The 23367-nt window shown below is 30.2% G+C and overlaps 1 long non-coding RNA gene across 2 annotated transcripts; it reads left to right on the forward strand.

The window, feature by feature from the left end:
* Positions 1 to 14436: 14436 nt before the first annotated feature.
* On the forward strand, positions 14437 to 20701 carry LOC122533731. Of its 2 annotated transcripts, XR_006307768.1 has the most exons (5): positions 14437 to 14776; positions 16427 to 16516; positions 18871 to 19371; positions 19441 to 19612; positions 19733 to 20701. It is a non-coding gene; the product is annotated as an uncharacterized LOC122533731 (long non-coding RNA). The 2 variants fall into 2 exon arrangements; XR_006307767.1 differs by having other exon boundaries at positions 18871 to 19612.
* The last annotated feature ends 2666 nt before the right edge of the window (positions 20702 to 23367 follow it).

The following is a 23367-nucleotide window of genomic DNA, read 5'->3' on the forward strand; positions in this document are numbered from 1 at the left end:
CAAATGAAACGGCGAAAAAGAATCATATAGCAAGTTCTAAAATGAAATTTTCTGTTTTCAAGAATATCATGGCGATAATGAACAATTCTGATAATAAACAAAGCTTTCCAATGTCATCACAGACGTTTGAATTTTTACAATTCTTGAGACTAAAACTTTTTCTGCTTTCCACCCCTATATAATATAGAAGCATTTTTTCTGGGTTTATAATTTATAGTCTATAATGACCCTAATTACTTTGATTATGTAGGAATTTGGTGTAAAAGGATATTTTATTAAAATTAGAAATTTTATTTAACTTGCTATATTCTCTTCTGACTTCGCTACGTCTTCACACTCTCAGAACTCGCTACTTACTCATTGATTCTCGCTATCTCTGCACTCGCTGACGACTGATTCCTCATCTGCTCGAAACATTCATCGCTCATACACTCATACACACAAACACAACCATAATATTTTAAATGGCCTGGATGGCTAAAAGATTAATAGATTCAAATTCGATTCCGGTAGTTCGACAAGCTGAGTGATAGACAGCACAGTGTTAACGGCCGTTAGTATTCGAGCAAAATCAAACAGTCGGTTCGATGGTTACTGGAGCAAACAACGCTCTAGGGGCAAAGCTTCAGGGAAACTTTCGGTTTTAAGTTAGACAATCAAACCTAACAACTGGAAATCTCCCCCGAGAAAACCATTTAGTTCAGAGAAACCTGAATACGAAGCAGCCATAAGTCAGGCCAGCTTATATTAATTGCGAACAAATTCACTTCAAGGATCACAACAGGAAGAAGAAAACTAAAGGAGAAAAAAGTCAAGATCATAGCCACTCGTAGACGGTCAACGTCGCTTTCCGATATCGCTTTCATCTCCGATCATCAAAATCAACAAAATTGAAGGTATGGATTCTATTAATCCAGACATCCACACTAAAAATAGGTTCAGCATATTTGCTGAATGTTTAATAACAGAACCAGACAACGAAAAACTAAACTCTAAATCTTTTACGGGAAATACCACAGCACACAGAAACATTACATCTAACTCAAATTTACCTAACGTAAAACCCTCAGCCTCCTCCAATGTATATACGTGGAAACATTGGCCATATCAAGCTACTGGATGCCCTAAAGAAAAAATTCAGAAATGCCTTTCAAATTAAATTTATCTCATATGAACTGAAAACTATGCAAATTTAAACGACTTCAACGATTTCAAAATCATATGTAGAAACGATATTAAGTATCATATATAGACAATAAGCTCGGAAAACACAACCCAAGTTGTTTCAAAAGAACTAATTAGGCTTTCAGTAGCAAGAATATGCAAAAACATCGAAAGTCAGGGTCCAAACAGGGTTTATTTCATGCTCAGAGATACCGGCTCATACTAAATACTCTATATACCGGGTTACTTTTGCACCCGGGACATCATTGACACAAATTAATCACATCAGATTCATCGAAAACGTTAAAGTATACTGGGAAAAATTTGAATCACAAATGCCCACCGTACAGTGTTTCTAATGCCAAGCGCAAGGACACACATCTACTAATTGCAACAATAAGGCAGTATGCGACAAGTACGCTGGACCTCATGACAACAGAAATTGCACAAAAACTCGCGAAACTCCAGCAACATGCTCGAATTGCAAAGGAGATCATCCAGCAAATTTTTCAAGATATTCTGACTTTCTAGCATTCCTAAACAAAGAAAATTTGTACACAAACAAATTCCAGCTACCACCATAACAACCATCACCAATCCTTCCCCAAACACATCACTTTCCTATCCTTCCCTGCATCAAAACTCCCTATATTGTTTCCACTACGCAGCTAACAAAGGACGCAGCTAAACAAGAACTCACATACGCAAAAGCTTTATCATCTCAAAAACCACCGTATAATCCCCCAACGCAAGAACAGTATTACAATCATGACCTCGCAGACAAAATAGACCAATTTAAATCAACCAACCTAGATTTATTTCTAAGAATTATTACACTGATCCAAAACTACACTACACTAAATGTACAAACAACCTCGATAGAGTAAAAACCATAGTGCAAATAGTCAAAGAGTTAGAATATGATTCTTAGAAAAAACCTTAAATCTTATCTTATGGGATACAACTAGCGTGAAACATAGAAACATCGAATTTCAAAATTTTTTAAATGACTATAACACAAATATTGCAATAGATTTCCGAAACCTGACTTGCATCCACAAACACACTCAACTCAAAAACTTTAACATCTGCAGAAAAGACGGAGCCCCCTTTACCACCAATAAACCAAGAGGAGGAGTATTTGTAGCCGTTCATAAAGATATCCCAATCGAAGATATTCCACAACCAACCTCTCCAAATATAGACATCATAACAATCAAACTAAAAATTACTCCTACACTAACGGTCAACGCCGCGTACGGCCTACCCAGAATAGAAATAAGCCAAACAGATCTAAACCATATCATCCCTCCTCACGGAATAGAACATTTCATCATCGGGACGCTAAACATCCCATCTGGAATAACATCAATAGAAACGTAAACGAATCAACCATCGATAATCATTCGAACCTTAGGGACTACCAGATTATCCATAGCCCGACGTATACACACAAACAACCAAACTGCTCACCCAACATAGACATCTTCTTCTCGAACATACCTTATTTCTACAACTGCCGAACCATTGATGACCTACCCTCCAACCATCTACCTGTGGAACTTTCACTATAACTGCACAGAACAGCAAGAAAAACAAAAACGACAGAACATACAGCCTGGAAGACATATGCTAAACTCTACAATAAAATCAAGATTAAACCATACTTAACAAACGAAACTGAAATAGACTTAGAAATTGAAACCCTCACGCAATACATACAAAAAGCATACAGAAAGACAACACAAACAGTCTCGACTTACAACATAAGTCGAATCACAAATCCACTTCTCCTCATAATAAAAAAACAAAAATAAAATGCAAAGAAAGTTCCAAAAAAAAAAGAACGAAAAATTCGATCTTCAAACTACACAGAAACATTCTCACAAATAAAATCCCCAAAAAATAATACGTATAAAAAATGACACATGACAGCAAACATTATCCAGCAGAAAAAATACGAATCACACTATAACGTACCTTTAAAATCACCGGTGGCTCCAAATTAATAATATCTGTCTTGCCGGATACTACACAACTCCTTTTTCTATATGGACGAGGAAAAGTCGGAAAGATTCGCGCGAAACTTCGAAAATATACACTTAACTATGCATATAACCAACATTCTCCAATAGAATAAGGCATCGAACACAAATTAACTCATATCCACTCAACCCTTCCATCTCCAGTTATACACCTATTCTGCTCTCCCAAAATAGTAAAAGACATAATCAAACATCTCCCAAACAATAAAGCACCAGGACCTGACAAACTAACAGCCAACAAAACCTTCCAATTAAACCAAATAGTTTAGCTATGTTACATCTACAAAGCTTGCCTTAAATTTACCTATTCTCCAACAGCTTGGAAAATAGCCAAAGTTATCTCAATTCCAAAACGAGGGAAACCCACAAATAATATAACAAATTACAGACCGATCAGCCTACTAGACATCCTAGATAAAGTCTTGGAATAAATCATTCAGCATCATCTTCTAGAATACATTAACAAAACAGACATAATAATTCCACATCAATTCGTCTTTCGACAATGTCATTCATCTATACCTATATGATATTTATCTACACAATTCAACAGTTACAGCACGTCACCGAACACATTATCATGAAAAAAACAAAAACCGAGCAATCTAACTCATCCTTGATCTAAATAAAGCTTTCGACTCTGGCACAAAGCCCTAATAACCAAACTAAACTTCACGAGATAAAAATTCCAACATCACTGACAAACATCATAAATAACTACCTACATAACAGGAAGTTCTTTCTCAATAAATGGAACAAAATCCGCCTGCAAAAAAGTTATAATTGTGGTCCCATAAGGATTCGATTCTAGTACTCCTTTAATCCGTTCTAATACTTCTACTCTTCATCCTCTAAATCAATAATCTTTCCAAAAGAGCAAACACACACACAGCCATATTTGCTGACGACACCGTAATATACGATTCATCGAGGAGTTCCGCATAAGCCATAAAGTACATACAAGACCATTTAGATTTACTACAAAAATATTTCATAAATTGGAAGAAACTCAAGCCATTTCATTCACCACAAAGAAAAACTCAACCCTAAATACCATTAAAACTGCAGAGCAGAACAGTCCCTGGTCCCTCACCACAAAATAGCTGAGAGTCATCCTCGACACAAAAATCACATGGGCAGCTGCCATAAACAATATATCCAGCTTTACACAGGCCTTTCCCCTTCATATCCAAAAACAGCAGACTGAAAACGAACATAAAAATCAATCTATGCAAAATATGCTTTAGGCCACTCAACACCTATGGACATCAAATCTGGGCGGTTCGCCGTCAAAACGCACACAAACAAAATCCTAAGGCTGCAAAATAAATTCCTACATATCATATTTAACGACACTCCCATTAATACACTACACTCTATAGCTAACATTCCAACTATACAAGAATTCATATGAAACGCACTTAACATAGCGTATAACTCAAATCTTACCATACAAACATACAAACATATCACTAAACATTAGGATAAAATTTCTTAAGCATGCAATAACACGCAGTTAATTCACATAACAGTACACCACATCAAGACCAAATTTAAGTACTGCAGGTTTTTTGCTGCAACCTACACTTACATGCATCATACATATCTAAACCAAATAAGGTAAAACTAATTCTCTATCTCTTCACTTTAAATGCAAGTTATAGGAACTCGTTACTCCAGAAACTGCAACAAAAATAACCACTTAAGGTCAGTAAAAAAAGAGGTCAGTAGTTTTTAGCAATCTAGCAGAGTAGTTAGTAGTTTTCAAGAATTCAAGCGAGCATCTACATTTGGCATCTCAGGACGCTCAGTCTTCTCGCAGTATTGCTACGTGCATCAACTTACTCTCCTACTTATCTTATTTACTTACCTTTACATTACTGATATAATGTTCGATTGTTGAATCATCCAATCAATTCTTACTTCTGACGAGTGAATTAAAATCCTATCAACCTAACGAGTGAATTAAAATCCTATCAACCTAACAATAATCAAACCTTAACTTGAACCAGCTGCCTTTCATTCACGTTGAAGGCAGCAAGCTACCGATCTAATCAATGTCTAATACGTATTCAGATCCGCACGCTATAATATGTAAAAATTTTTGAAACTTCCTACAAATTTTGTAATTTCCTACAAATGAAAACAGGAAAAAATGTCATATAGTTTGTTCGTAAACGTTTTGTTGTAGAATTATAGATATATATTCAATATAATGTGAATATGTGTGTAACAATGGATTTGAAATTTGATAACGTAAGATTGATCGTGGTTACTTTATCTATACTACATATTAAGTACTATCTAGGTATCGCTAAAGTTTTAAATTCTCATTTCAAAATGACCATCTTCTACATTAATGCAATCATTTAAAAGTATACAGTTCTCCTTAACAGGATATGTCTTCCACTGAAAATATTAATGTTTTCTCTGTAGAAATGCTAATCAACACAATAGATATGACGTTGTATCTTGATACATTTATGTTTGCGTACAGAAAAACATCATAAAAAATAGTTATAATAGTATGTCGTATGTAATGGAAAGTGTAGCATTAGTCATCAGATGCATATATAACTCACTATATATAATGCACTTGATGTTTGGTAGTGAATAAACAAAAACTCGCAAAAACCATACAATAAAAGTTGGATAAAGAACTAATTCTATATATGAATTTATATGATACATATTTGGAATACATTTGCTTCTTATTTTTATCGAAGCATTTGCCACGAACTAAATAAAGCTTTCCTATTAAAATCTCGCAATTAGTCTGCTTCTCGTTCTATTCATACGCGATACCAGCTTACCAAATTTTTAAATGTTTCTGCACAAATTATTCTGCTATATATTTTGCTATAGTTTAATTAGTCCACATTTTCCACAATTCTGTATTTATTTTAAGGAAACTCGATTTGGTATTCTGTACCCGGGATAGTATATGGACCACACCGTAATCGACGCGTCGGTCAACAATTCCATCTCGGATCCAGACCAGCATCCTGAGAACTCGCGCGCAAAGAGCAAAATCCAGAGAGACAGCAATAGGACCAAGAGAGCAGCCCTTTCTCCCTTCGAAAAGTAGAGTCTCTCCATCCACCATCTTTGAGGAAATAATGTACGAAAACCCATCAAATCGACATGTAGCGCATTGGTAGCCGCTGCATTAACAACGGCGACTATTTCGATGACGATTTGTAATAAACGTCGCAGAATTAATCTTCCTGCATTCAAGTCGACTGCATTCACTGAACCTACATTACACTGCGTGACAAAGGACCATCACGGAGGCGCCTTGGCTCGGGAAACCTTAGAGACAGACACTGACAATAACAACCGACAAAGGAAAAGCAGCAACAATAACAGTAGTGTATGGGAGCAATCACTATTAAAGCGGGAAGAGAACAGGATCAAACGAGGGCGGAGTTATTCTTTCATAAGAACGTAAAGGTGAGTGAGCCGCTGAAAAACGATAATAATAATAATAACAGTAATATTAATTATAATACAGGTATGCGCGACGGCACTAATGGTGTAGATTCTATAAATCCGTCAAGCGTCATGGCTATGAATTCAGGGGTAAACTAGAACCGATGTTCTTGCAGATGTTATACGCTGTGCAGCAAGAAGAAGAACGACTAACAGTGTATTGTTACAAAAGGAGCTTTGCTCCGGGGAGGGGATCCTGGTGATGCGGAACCGTGGCGCGCGAAGCAGTTTGTCTCTGAAGGTGCAGCCGCAACACATACATATAACTTGGGTGGTTTCTACATGGTGCCTATACTACGGCGAGACCAGTATGACTTCGAGTAACGACAGGAATAACGTGCAATCATCTACAACTTGATCCTCAAAATGCCGAAGGCCGCGGCTGAGCGGAAATCTCAGGTGCACTTCATGACTGAGGCTACGGAGACGAGTGCAAAATTCTTCTTCGCGAAAAAAACGGAAGAGCGAGTAATGGCGCCCGAATTTGAGGGAAAGTAAGACTGATCCAACCGAAAGCGTCGGAAAAGTTTTGAATAAGGCTTTCTCTGTCTGCAAAATGCTGAAGGACATTGTCCTGCGGTATATTGCAGCGAACTTCACGCGGAAGGAAAGCCTCAGTACGAAGTAGAACTCTCTGAATGCAGATCATCTCTCCGATAAGAATCAAGAGAAGATATGCTGGAAAGGTGCTATGGCTTATAGCATAAAGGAGTTCTACTTATATCAGAACCAGCCGACGATTTCGTGGATAATTTTCTAAGTAAGCGAAAGTTGAGCGGTTACCAAATAAGTGAAAAGGCATTGTCCACGTTAGGTCCAATTTATTTATAAATATTTCAAAATATTCTTATATATTTTTATGGTTCCTGGCTTGTAGCGTGAGAAGACGTCCACGATTTCGTGGAAGTCTGTGAAGATCTTGAGCAACGTCACATTCGGTCTATTTTTATATATTTTTATGTTTCTGGAGCTTGTGACACAAGGTAAAGGGTTGAAAGACCTTAAGCAAGTGACTCATGCCCTTGACTCACGTATTGAGATACGTTTTCCATATCGGCAAGACGATGAATTTTACCAACAGCACAGACCAAGTCACAGACGAAGCAAATAGATAGATCTCGCATACAATGTATTTTTTCGGCCACGATCCCGGGACTTTATTATCATTTTCGTTTCATACCAATTCAGGCAACTTTTGCACCGCAGCACTATTAGTGATAAGAATTAAAATAAAAAAATATGGACAGTGTTGTCAGATCTGTTTCGAAAATTATTTATTGAATTGAACGTGATGGTACTTCATTAATGAATATAACGATTTAAAACTTTTTTTGATGAAAATTAGAATGAAAAATTTAGTATATATTTGACTATTAACATTTATTTAAAAGTATTAGGAAAAAATTGATTGAAACATGGTATTTTTATGAACATCATAATTAGATATGACGTTTTTTTATTTACAAATGTATAAATTCACAACCTGAATGACTTTTATCCCTTGATTTTATGAAAAACTGAACTTATAAAAGAAATATTTCTACAAATATTGTTTGGAATAAAGGGACACATTGCTGCAAATTATTTTTTGCAAATCGTCTGAAATTTCGAAGTCAAATTTATTTTCTTAAATGATACCATATACATATTTTCTTTTTCTAATTCATTGAATTACAACTAATTTTACTAATTCACTGAATTACATTTGCAACGATCGAAATTATTCACTTTTTGAATTGTTAATAAAAATGATACGAATGATTTTATGAGTTCAAAATATTATTCGTTCCTATTTCCTTTTAATTGTCTCTATCTGACTGCCAGTGTACTTACAGATTAATCACAGATTTTGTTAATCCTTTAGATCCCTCATTTAGAAACTGATACACCGATCAATTCTTTCCTCTAATAAATTCCGACATACCTGATACCAAAGTACGAAATTTATTCAAACATCTTCGGTGAGGAAGTAGTCAATTTAGTCACATACTCTACACATTTCTCCTATTGCCTTCGTTGTATTATTTATTGTTTTCTTTGTTATGTATATTGTTCTGTAGCGGCTATAGTACTTCATATAAAGATACAAAATTACCAACCGCTAGTGGACGCAGCGCACCTACAGATCGATGGCGATTACCAAGTTAAGTGCGCGGCGTGCTGACTAGCTGTAAGGATGGGTGATCATTTCCAGGCCCAGCCTGTAGAAGCCCTAACAATCAACAAAAAATGCGTCTGGGGTAGGGGTTGGCTCCGTCAGCTCCACTGTTGAGTCTGGCGGTGACTTTGACAATGAGACGAAATACCTTCCTCACTGTCCGACCTACCTCACCGACATTCTATTCACAACCGAACGAATGCAGACGAATACCACTACACACGACCAACAAAAGGATGACATCCGTGACCTCGTACAGTTTTATAAAGAATAAATAAATATATATTTCAAGAAATAAGAAGTTTTATTAAAAATAATAATAAAAATAATTTAAAAGAATTAAAAATAAATTCTTTTAAGAATTTAAAGACTTTAAAAAAAAAATTTAAAAAATAAAAGATTTATTAAAATTTTTTTTATTAAAATTCTGACTTTTATTAAAATTCAAAATATCAAGTTTTTTTATATTTTCGTTTTCTCATGAAGAAATGTGTAGACGTAACAAAATCCTATTAGAATGCACTTCAGCAAATATGTTTTGAATAGGAACTGTAAAATCTATGTCGCTTGAAATACATTGTTAGAAATTCATTGTACTATGAATCGATTTAAAGTTCGGTCAACCAGAAAAAATATATATAAGCGTGACAAAAAGAGCTCACACACAACATTTTTACGTCAGAAAGTTATCGAATGGAAAATCTTATCTTGCTCTATGAAGTTGTAAAGTAGTTAACAATTAGTAGTCTTTATCTTGCAAGTGGATCTGAACTACAGAAGTCCAAATTTCTATTTATTATGTGTCATTCTATTACAAATATTATAGCCGTCAGACTTGATTTAGATTCAGACATAGTTAACTAGTATATAACGTCATTTGCGCACTAATTTATAACGCAATTTTAGGTTTATTCTTAAACAATAAATAGTATCATACATGAGCCGTTGAGTTTGTCTCAACAAATGTCATAAAGAAAAACATAAGATTCCACTTCATTTGACCTTAAAATTTCCGCCATCACTCACCCTGCAGAAACATAATGTGCCGCTTTATACCAAAATTCCCTTAGTTTATTTATACTTATATTTATATTTATACTTATTCTAGGCTTGACTTCATTTTGTTACAAAGAACATTTTAACTTCTGAGTATTTCCTGTCTATGTAAAATGCTAAAATTACATGGTTCATCAATCGTGATGTCGCGAAGTAGTATTATTAATTCTTGCATGCGTACTAATTGCATAACGGAACAAAAAGAGACCAATTGTGACAGTACGCATTCCTATTTACATTTCCGTTACTAATAACATTATTAGCGGAATGTTTCGCGTAGTAACAGAAGGGTGAAACCATTTAACCGAATATTTCTTGAACATAATCTATTTTTGTTAGAGGCAACGCTATGGGATGTGTGTGGTGTGCCTATGTTTGTGTTAAAGCGATGACGTGACTCCATAGATTTCATATGTTTTTTTCAGTTGTTTCAGTTTCTTTCCGGTCGAGCAGTAGAACAGTCGCCACGTGTCGTGTATCCATAATTGTTTTATTTATCTTAATCATATCATATAATATATTTCATCATTCTCACTGCATATGCGAGATCCCGCTGTAAGTTTTATTCTTTTAATAAATATATCTTTTATTATAAAGAAACAATTTCAACAATTTTAATTCGTTAGTTCCTGCAATAAAAAGTTAGAAACGGATAAAGGTAATGGACTTCTCACCGATGAAAAGGATTAGATTCTAGGAGGAACCCGTTTCCATTAGGTGATATCCACGCGGTAATTTTTTTCAATCGATCGTATTTTCTTATCGTCAAAAATCTCTTTCGTTCGAGTTAAAACATTAATATCTCTCACAGTTGAATACATTACACTTACAATCAGTAAAATTTACTTTAAAATATTTAAAAATTCGAAGATTTGATTGATGTCCTTTCAAATAATCATTAAGATTTATTTCACTAATCAATGCTGGATTGATTTGATTTTCGTTTTCCTAAATGATTCGTTATTAATGATGAATTATTTATAAAAGAGAAACAAAACGATTGACTTTAGTGGATGTACACAAAATTTCGCTTTTTACTCGCTCATTTCTAAAAGAATGAACGATTCTGATGGAAGGATGCATAATTTTTTTGCGTTTTACTCACTTCAAAATCATGTTTTACTTATTTTAAAATCGTATTCCTCAGCATTGTGACCGATGCTTTGTCCTGCGCTTCAATTGAGCCACTTGTAAACTTTGGTCAAAACAATCTTTTTTAGTTATAAGTGATCTTTTCTTGCCGAATTTATATGTCTACTGCACTGAATGTCTAATAGAAAAGATATTTATTTGTCATGGCTATAGAATTTTATTGTTTTTGTAAGTACTTAGCATAATGTACTCAGAAAGATAGAAAAAAAGAACGTATGTTATAAAATACTTATGTACATAAAACATGTGTAGATATAATTCGGATTATGAACAACCTTACAGACAATTGTCCATTCATCGATAAGACATTTCTGGAATTCAATTTCTCGGCTGATAAGAGAAAACCAAATGTGCAGTCCAGCGCCCATATATATGCGTGAAAATACTTTTAATTATTCAATGCTTAAAAATTCTGAGTGCATATTTTTATTGTTTGTTGAAAGCGAAGTAGAATTAAAATTTGTAAATCAAAGAATGTATCTATTAGAATAAATGTACAATTGAAAAAAAGAAATTAAAAAATTAAATGTTACATACATATTTCCAAAAATAATGAATAGAGATTGCGAATAGGGGAAGTTTAAATTACCTGAACAAAGAAGATGCTTGATTGAAAATATATAGAGATACAGTGATTGTCTAGTAAAAATACGGATTGACTTGAATACAACTTACCTCACATCTTTGTACTTGATCGGTTAAATCGCCAAAGAAGAATGAAACTCATTTTGCACCTGATTAAAAGCAGGACTAAATCTCATCATATATCATACTCTTTTTATTTTTTAACACTTTACGATCCGCTATCTACGCTGAGATGCTTTGCTTATCTGTTTCGACTCGGTTACTAGCTATTTCGTTGATTATATGAAACTAATATTTAAAAATATATGCTGGTTTGTGGTTTGAACATTTTTGTTCAGTATAATTTTGAATATGTGCTTCACTATCGGATGAGGCGGCTCTTACCAGAATATACTCCCCGGAATATGAGCGGAAATAATCAATGACTTGTAATATTTTCTTATCAAAGGAGTGTCTGCTTATCGAAATGATCCTTCATGAAAATTAAAAATCTAATTAAGAACTGAAAAATTTAATGCTACATATTTCTAAAGATAATTCTAAAATAATTCTTAACTAACTAATGAAAGGTATTAAAAAACATAGAATTGAGTAATTTATTATAAATTTAAATTTATTGTTACTTCTGTATACAATTTATAAAAAAATTTAATATGGCAGGCTGGCGGAGAATTTGTTCAATTTATACAAAACATCGTTGTAGAGTCGATTGTGTTGTTTAAAAAAAGGTGATTGTGCTGTTAACACAATATTGGAGTCGTTAATCTGTGTTATTTGTCTTGTCTAATTATTTGTTATTTAATCACTATTACTGTTATTTAATAAACATTTATATTATATCTCTACAATATTTTATAATAAAATGATAAAAAAACGCTGACAGATGGAGATGTAGCATATAATATAGTTGTGTTATTCTTAATATTTATTTATTAAGAGAAACAAAAACGATGTAAAATTTATAGTTATACTTACAATTTATTACAAAATACAAACAAAAAACTAAGTTTTACATAATAAATTGTGTTAATTATACATATAAAAGATATATATAAAAATATACATAAAAATATACATAAAGAGAATAAGTAAAATATATATGTATAATAAAAAAATATTATACATAAAAATACAAAATAAGAATATAAATATTTAAAAACATTGAATATAAATAACAAAAAAATATTTATAAATAAAAATATAGAATAAAAATATATAGATAAGTTATGAAACAGAAACGTACGTTAATTAAACAGAGTTAATATTAAAGTAGGAACAATAGAAGTATAATGATGAAAATAATTGCCTGAATGTCTTAATTAATAAACTGAACAGATACATTTTAACTTCACCATTCTAGATAATAAAATAACTTTTCATGCAATAACTCGCATCATGAACTTAGTGAAATGGAGACTCACACATACATATACATAGGATTTGGTTTCCTATGCCTTCTATGTACACTTTATCAGCATTAATATAAAGTATTTTGAAATTTTATTAGAACAGAAACACAAGATTATCGTGATTATATTGGTAATGTTTGGGATAAATTTGTAAATTCATACAGGAGCTGTGGCAATATTATAACTAGATAGAACACAAACCTGCGATTAACGAAACAAGAACTAGAAAATTTTAAAAAGTGATGACAGACAATTAACAAAATAAAATATTGGGCAGTAATAATAAGTAATATGAAGTATATAATTCTTTATAACAATTATCGAAGTCATATAAGTTAACATGACCATACAATTACCAGTAATTGTATAATATAATCACAGCACATTAATACGATAGTTAACAAGCGATTTGATTGGTACAAATATATATGGAACCATGAATTTTCAAATTGCTTTGATATTTGACATGTCTCATAACTGTACGAAAGAAACACAGTATGTTATATAACACACATGATACATACATCATATATTCAAATACATTTGTGAAGCACTGTATTTATTTTTAATCAATATCGATTGAGTTGGAAAAACTTTTTAATATAATGCACACTACTCTTTCCAAATCACAAACATATAAAATAGAAGCTATTGAATGTAATCTTTAACCGAGAATTCTGTTTAATTTTTCTTCTTGTGGTGTGCTTGCCACGTAAAATTAACATTTCTATGTTACATTTCAATATTGTAGAATTTATTTACAATATAGATCGACAACGGATTTACATCGATAATATTTGAACATTGTGACAATAATCATAACTATATTTAAGGTTTTCATTGGCGCTGTAATCATTACCTAACTTAAAACACAAACGAGATATAGAAAAGGCGTAACACTTAACCCATTTTTATGTTATACGTTCGAGACGCTTCATAACTCTTTTAATATTTTTGTTACTACTACTGTACCGATTTAAGCAAATTTTGCATAGCAACACTACAAGTGATAGGAATTAAAATAAAAACTATAGACAATATTGTTACTTCTACATTGAAATTTATTTATTAAATTGAACGTCAGACTTTGCCAATAAAGAAATTATTAAACAATGGTTGAAGATTTAAATGAAAAATTTACTATATATTTGATTATTTATATCTATTTAAAATTATCATGTGATCATATTCAATTCAACAAATAATTTTTGAAACAGATGTTGCACCATTGTTTATATTTTTCGATTTTAATTCTTTCACTATCAGCGCTGCATAAATTTATACGACAGGATGTGACATGAAAATGGGGTCTTAATGAAGGAGAAAAAAATATATTGCTAGATATATATATCGATGTACGTTGTCTATGGTACATCTATTGTGGTATATATCCAGTTAGGGAATGCGCGTTTAATTTCCTAAAACGTTTTTCAAATTTCAGAAGTAGAGATATAAAATTCATAATTTCTAAATTTCAGTGTTACATTACATTTGTATCGCTATTGTTCTCGAATAATGTTTTTTCAATATGTACGTACGTATGTTCCGCAGAAAACATCTTAACCTTTCGTCAGTTCCACGTGCTATAGTTTACAGAAAGAGTTTGTGTTTATCATTAATTAGTTATTAATCTTTCATTAACATATGAAACTCTTTCATTAAAATATGAAAACTCAATTTCTTATATTAAAATCTATGAACAGAAGACGTAGAAAGTAAGTTATTTTAACTTTTTCGTTATACTTTTACTCTGTACTTTGTGTTGCATCATATTTTTCTAAAACTATAAATAATTTTAATTTTTATATTTATCATATTTTACTTCAGTTTAGTACATTTTTAATTTTTACATATAAATATAAATCTTTTTTATATTTCATATAATCAAAATGTTTTAAAGATTTTTATTTGCTATTTTGTGATAATAATGAATCATTATTTTATATCATATAGCATTAGAATTTAGTACTAAAAAGTCACTGTTCTATATAATATTGTATATTTATCAAAATAAAATAATAAAATTATGACTTAAGACATTGGAATTTTACACTTAAAAGAGATTAACTATGTGCTGAAAAATCTTAAATCAAAAGTCTGTTAAACATGTAAAAATTATTTAAATGTTTCATGAATCACAAAGGATTCAGTAGTTAATTAAATAAATGGTCTTTAGTTCATAATTAGTTTTATTTATATAACCATTTTTGAAAAGAAGTTGTACTGACAAGAGTATAATATTCCAAAAATATTTTAGACTTAAGAATAATGAAGTAACATCATAGATTTTTAAAAAAATTGATGCATAATGCTACGTTTATTTTAGTTTTTTAAGATTAATATGGTTTAATATAATTCTGTTAAAATATAATTATTCCTATAATAATTATGCGTGTGCTCAAAATGTTCATAACATTCAATAATTTTCTTTTCTGGTAAATGTATTTATTTGTATTTATATAATATGTGTATTCAAATATATATATATATAAATATGTACTCAAAATAATGTTTGCTTTTTGATTTAGGATTATTTAGAGATTAATTGTATTTATTTATTAAACATATTTTAAACTTCTATATTTTCATTTATGTTATTTTTAATACCTGTTTCCTTCTCTAAGGAACATATAGCTTTTGTTAGAAAATAACTTTTTCTTATATTTTATTTTGTTCCAATGAAATAGTAAATTGATATTATTGTAACATTTTTTTGTGTTTAGGGAAATAAATCTCATTTTTTTTTAAAGAAGTTAAAACTAAATGATTTTTATATATCTATTACAGATACTATCTTGAAATGAAGCAAGTTTTGAAAAAATTTTGTATCTTATTCATTTGTATTATTCTTTTGTATTTTAATTGGTAATATAATGGTTTATAAATTATTTATTCATGTAAAGAATTGTGTATTGCATTTATATCGTATTTATGAATTTGTATTTAAATTTATAAATTGTTTATTCGTGTAAAGAATTTTTAGAAATTTATAGGTTTGATCCAATAGACACGTTATTAAATGATGAAATGTTAATTTTAAATTTAAAAACTCTATAATTCAATTTAATTTGAATAATTTAATATTATACTAGCATGTGTAAGGGAATATTTTATTTACCTTCTTTTCTGTTGAGTAATGTGAACTGTCTTGATATGTTTTAAATGTAATTTATTAATTATTGAAATTTATCAGATAGTACATGTAAATGTAAATTATTAATTATGAAATTTATCAGATACGTGTTAATAGTGAATGTAGATATAATATATTAATTTTACAATAATCATTTTAATCATTCAAACCAACGAATTTTCACTTTTAAAAATGGACGTACAATCAATTGTTTTTTTATATTTTTTAATAGGTGGATGCAGCGAAGTGAAGTTATAATTGACTGTAGAAATGGTCAGCCAACATTGAATTATGGATAAGTTAATGTTGATGTTGCTTATGGGTAAGTAAAACAAAAATAAGTATTTATCAGTACTAAATAAGGTAATACTTGCAGAAATTCGTAATTATTAGATGGCAAAATAATTCCAGAAATAATTCCTATAAAATAGATATATTCATTTCTGGATAGATATATTCTTTCATTGCTTAAGAATTTGATGTAAAGAAATTATAAAATAATTGAAAATTTATAGGTCAAAGAACTGTATATGCTTGTTATTATGCATTTTGTGACCAATTTATTTGGGTTATTTAAATTTTAGATGAATTTTTTGTATTTTATTGCTGGACAATGATTATAATTTTATTAATTGTAGAAATTTAGTTGGAAAATTTTTGCAAGTATTAGAAAACTAATACATAACAGCTAAAGAATAACCATTAGTGATTATAGAATTATTATTTGTTATATATTAATTTAAAAAATTTTTATTGTACTTACATTACGCATATTTTTCACAATATGTCGTATATTTGTTACAGTGAAATTTTTTATTTGTTACAAAATATATACATGAAATGTATGTAAAATGTGAAATTGTAACAAATAAAATAAAATATTTTGATAATATTTTATTAATTAGTAATAATAATATAGTATCTGTATAGTACATTTACTATGTTGAGATTTAATGCTTCCTATCATTTTTACTATAGTAAATCTAGTTAAAATTAAAAATAGTAAATTAATATGGTTAATTTATTCTCTCTTGTATCGAAATTGTGTTGAAGAAAACTTTCAATTGAAAATAATAGGAATCAAGAAAATTCATGTTATATTGAAATTATATTATATATAATTATATTGTAAGACAGAAAGCCATATGAAAATGGAGATTTTTCTTTAAAATAAGTAAATAAATAATATCGAATGTATAAAAAAAAGGAAATAAATAATATCGAATGTATAAAAGAAGGAAATACAATATTTTTAACGTCAGGTATTGTTTGATGAAATACGTGTACATACGATACATTTAAAGAATTAAAATTACAATGAACTTATTAATTGTTTTCGTTAGTGTCATCTGAAATTACTGTTAGTCTAATTCTTCTGCTTTTAACGAACTTCTCGTCACTTGTAAATAGCTTTATTATTAACACTAGTTGTAACTATATAAACATTCGACATGAAATCCATGTTTATTGAGAAGTGGTTTCATGGAAATAGCGTTATAATCGTGTTATATGAGGTTTTCGCACCATGCTATACCGAAACCGTATATTGAAATTATACAAAAGTTATACAGCAGCGTTGTATACGTGTATTCATAATATATTTTTAATACTCTGTCCTAAATAACTTTCTAATTTTTTAAATTTAATACATAAGTTTAATATTACTATTATAGTAGTTATTACTAGTATAATTATGGTAATATTACTATTATAATAGTATTATATAAAACTATTACTATAATAATAATAATAATAATAATAATAATAATAATATATAGGGTGAATCATTAAGAACTGTTATCCAAAATAATTCGTCTTTTATTATTTGTGTAAGAAAATATTTTTATGTTCCATCTGCAATAGTTAGATATTTTTAGTTTTGATTTTTTATGTATTATATTTTTTGAGATTTAACTATTATTAATCCTTTGTATTATGATTTAAGTCACGATGTGCGTCTACAATCCGCCGATTATGTTAATCACCTGGATATTAATCTAAAACAGCGCTATATTCAATGTTATACAAACAATGAAATCTGATTAATCTTTATAAATAGTTTTTTATACATACATATATATAAACAGTTTATCAAGAAAGTTTCTCATAACTTTTAAATGTATTGCTACTAACAATTTATCCAATGAGCAGAAATAATTTTTGATCTCGAAATATAATTTATTTAATAATTGTTTTGTTAGTAATATTCTATTTTAATTTGTAAAAAGATGCTTATCTTGAATCACTCATGTCTGGAAAATAATGACAAAAAAATCATGTTTATTTTATCCTTTTAAGATTAATATGATTTAGTATTATTTTTTTCATAAAATCATGATAAAAGTCTTGGTACTTATATTGCGTTAATTATGCATTTACACAAAATGTTTGTTTCAAATTCTTTATGAAACATATAAGTAAACAAATATATAGGTTCAAGATATTGTTTGCTTCTGAGTAATTTTGCTTCTTGATTCAGGATTATTTATAGATTAATTGTTTTTATTTCTTTCATAAATATGTTTTAAAGTTCTACATTATATTTTGTTTTTAGTATCTGTTTTTTTCTCTAAGAAACATAGTTGGATCTTTTGTCATGAAATAACTTTTCCTCATATTTTATTTTATACTAAATTGACATTAGTATAAAATGTATACGGGAATTATAAATGATAGGTTGAGGAAGACAATCGAGGAATAAACGATCCTACCTGATATACAGGTAGGATTCAGAGAAGGGGACAATAGACAACTCATACATTCTGCAACATGTGGTTGAGAAGGAGTTGGAAAAGAAAGGAGGAAAGATAGTGATTTTCTTCATTGACTTAAAAGCAACCTTTGATAGTAACAATAGGAGATTGCTATGAAAAATGATGGAGAAGAAAGGAATAGAGAAAGGGCTGATAGAACGGATAAAAGAAATCTACGAGAAAACGAGCAATGTAGTAAGAGGTGGAGAAGCCCTGTCGGAAGAATTTTGGACAAGGGAGGGGGTGCGGCAAGGATGCGTGCTAAGTCCAACACTATTTACCTTATTTCTAGCAGATATAGAGGAAGAGCTTGCGAGGGAACAGTGTGGTGAGATAATGGTAGATAGGTTAAGATTCCGGTCTCTGTCATATGCATGGCGGTGGTCACCAGCACAAAATAGAAAATACAACAACTTACAAAGAGGTTGGAAAAGTATCTGGATAGTAAAAAACTTATTCTCTAACGTGGAGAAATCTAAAATTATGATTTCAGGGAGGATATTCAGGAAGGAGAAAAGAGAGAAAGAAAATGGCTTTGGAAATAGAAAGGCAAAGAAATTGAAGTGGTCAGGGCGTAATACCTGGGCGTAAAATTCCAGAGAAATGGGAAATGGAGTAAGCATATAAAGGAGAGGGTAAAAAATACACAAATAGTCATACAGCAGGTATGGGGGTTGGGAGAAAGTATGTTCCGAAATGATTTTAGCAGAAAAATGTTCCTTTAATAATTACAAATATTTGTACAAATTTTGACAAATTAATAGCCAGCGTTTTGTTGTATGAAGGTCTACGGATGGAAGGTTTTGGCTGAAGATAAAGGCAATACAGACTATATGTGAAATGGTGCCTTGGGCTGGAAAGAAGTACGCCAAATTACATAGTTCTTGAGGAAGTAAAAAAGGATAAACTAAGGATTTCAACAGGTCTCATACGACATTTCAAGAGCAATGTCGTATGAGACCTTGAGATGGACGAATGGAAAGTGGACAGCAAAAGAATGTCTAAAGGAAAAAGAAGAAGGAAGAATGAAAATAAGAAGTGAGAGGGAGAAAGTCGTTTTACTAAAGCTGCGGATATAGTCTAATAGGTAAGACTGATAGGAAATGGCAATATAATAGAGGCAATTAGACAAAGGAGTAGAGAGGTACAGGGGCAATTGCAATACAACAAAATCCAAGAGTCTAGCTATAATCGTAGGTATAAATATATTAGGATTAGTGATTGGCCAGATTACTTAAATAAGATAAGGGTAGGAATTCATAGCGAGAGCCAGGTGCGGAAATTTGAAGGAAGGTAACAGGATGAAAGAGGAGAGTAGGAGATGTATATTGTGTGAAAGAGGGCACACTGAAGCATCTGGTAAAGGATTGTAAAGTGTTGAGCTGAGTGAGGCTGATATAGTGTCAGGGAAGGCAAATAGCGACATTGTAAGATGGTTAGCGGAATTAGAGAAGAAGAGAAGGGAAAAGAGAGCGAATGGAAGTAATGAAAAAGGCGGCGAATGGGAGAACGATATGGAAGAATGAGATTAAGAATATAGTGTAAAGTTCTATTTCATGGCCGAGAATGGTCGAAATAAATAAATAATATTCTACTAAATTGACATTATTGTAACATCTTTTAAATGTTTTAAATGTTTAGAGAAATAAACCGCACTTTTTTAAAGATTTTCTAAAATCATCTTTTTTTTAAAGAACATTTTTATTTAATTCAGATAGACTTAAAATAATTAAGGAGAGTAAGATTTCTTTAAGACTCACAAGTAATGATTTATTTATATATATATTATAGTATATATATATATATATATATAGTAATGATTTTGGTATATATACTGCATGTAAATGAAATTATATTACCTTTAAATTATATTACCTTTTTAAATGAAACAATATGGATTCTCTATCTTATTTCAGTTGTATTATTCGTGTTTGTTTAAATTTTCTTGTAACAATGTAATTCATATATTTTTTGACAGTTTGCAGATTTAATCTAATAGATATGTTATTAAATGATAAAATGTTGATTTAAGTATAAATCATTAGTTATTGAAATCTATTATGAAATTTGTCAGATACGTATTAATAGTGAATGTAGATACAATCTATTAATTTTACAATAATCATTTTAATCTATAACAACGATTTTGAGTTTTAAAAATGGATAATCAATTATTTGTATATTTTTTAATAAGTGAATGCTGCAAGATAAATTTACAATTGACTGCATAAGTAGTCCTACATTCGATATCCTTAAAGATAAGTAATAGAGGTGAATAATAATATATTACATAGCATGTAATATGTAACAATAGTATATCATGTTGGAACTTGATGTCTAATATAGTAAACCTTATAACACGATTCATTCGTTCCGTATTGTATCGAAATTGTGTTACAAAAAATTTAGAATAGAAATTAGGAAAATAGTTCCACATTATATCAAAATCATATATAAGAAAATCATACGAAAATACAGATATTTTTTTATAAAATATATAAATAAATAATATAATCTGAAAGAGGGAAATACAATATGTTTAATGTATTAAAGTATTATTTGATGAGTGAAGTACATTTGTTATTTGGAATCAGTTTTGATCTAATTCTTTTCTTTTTAATGGACTGAATGTACTCAACACTAGTTCATCATTAATAGTAATTGCAAGTGTATAATATATACTATTATATTAATTATAACTGTTCATGCTGTATGTGAAAGTCGTTCATGTTCATTAAGAAATGATTAAATAGAAATTGTGTCGTACGAATACCGTGTTATAGGAGATCTGGAGCACTTTTCACTGTGTTATACTGTGTTATTTGCAATCATGTACCGTGTTGTAAAAGATTTACTGTATTGTAACACTTTTAATACGATGTCCTAAGTAATTTTCTAATTTTTAAAAATCTAATGATATTTAATATTATATAGTAATATATAGTGTAAGTCATTAAGAACTATTATCTAAAATATTTTTTCTTTTATTAGTTATATAAGAAAAATTGAATTATGTTCTATTTCATTTCCATCCATTTGATAGACGACGTATGTAAGTCGAAAAGGACATGAGTTGGAGTATATGATGTAGAGATGTATGCATTGCATATACAGTACCGGACAAAAATTTTGTTTCCCTGTGTTGTGATATTATTGGTAGGAGAGTGCCACTCTGTAATTTGTTTACTATTAGTCTAACGCTAACTCGCGTATTACATTTAGGTATTTGCTCTCTACTACAAATAAAGTAAGTTTTATTCAAATTAGCTTGGACAAAAGTATTCGAACAATTAATTTACAGGCGTAAATTACAATCTGAAGCATGATATTCGTCGAAATCTTATATTATATTCTTTTTTAAATCTATTTTAGCATGGTACGAAGTAAAAGTTTGCCAAAAGTTTTGAAAGAAAAAATCATTAATGGTTTAACAAGTGGGGAATCAATATCCAAAGTTTCTCGGAAGTCAATATCCAGAGTTTCTTCGTTTAGACATACCGAAGCAGACTATTTATTCAATAAAAAACCAATTTCTTCAACAAGGGCATTTAGAAAATGTGTCAAAAAGTGAAAAAGGACAAAGACTTGTTGTCCGTTACCAATTTCCTACTGTAAAATATGGCGGAGGTAGTGTAATGGTAGTGTAATGAGGTTGTTTCTCTGCATACGGCATTGGCCCCTTATATCAGATACACGGTATTATGAACAGGTCCGATTATGCTGACGCAAATGTTACCATATGCTTCAGAAAGAATTCCAAATAATTGAACGTTTCAACAAGATAACGATTCAAAACACACTTCGCGTTTTGTAAAAAATTGGTTCACACAAAAAGAAATTTTTGTAATGGTGTGGCCAAAGTGCGAGATCCTTAATCCAATCAAACACCTTTGGAACGAGAAAGCTGAGAAATTGAAAAATAAAGACGAATTATTTTAAATCTTACAAAAGAAGTGGGAGAGTATTAATCCTGCAACAATTCAAAAACTTTTGGAGCCAAGAAGGATGCAAGCAGTCATCGATTCAAATGGATATGCTACAAAATATTAATCATTTAATTATGCCTATATAATATAGTTATAATATATTATAATATAGTTATAATATACTTATAATATAGTTTACCCTATAACAATTTTAAGTAACTTGTTTTTTCTAAAGTTTAGTGATGTGTTAGTATCATCCGAATACTTTTGTCACATTTAATTTTGTTTAATATTAAAAATATATGTTTAATACAATAATTTATAAATTTTATTACAATGTCATAGTTACCATCCCTTTTTCTATACATTAATTATTTAGTAGAACATTTGCTGTATCGCATATTGAAATTACACAACAAAAAGTAATTGTCCGAATACATTTGTCCGGTACTGTATGTATGTATGTAAACATATATGTATATACATGTATACAT

The sequence above is a fragment of the Frieseomelitta varia genome, unplaced genomic scaffold (assembly GCF_011392965.1).
Source record: "Frieseomelitta varia isolate USP_RPSP 00005682 unplaced genomic scaffold, Fvar_1.2 scaffold_548, whole genome shotgun sequence".
Taxonomy (NCBI): Eukaryota; Metazoa; Arthropoda; class Insecta; order Hymenoptera; family Apidae; genus Frieseomelitta; species Frieseomelitta varia.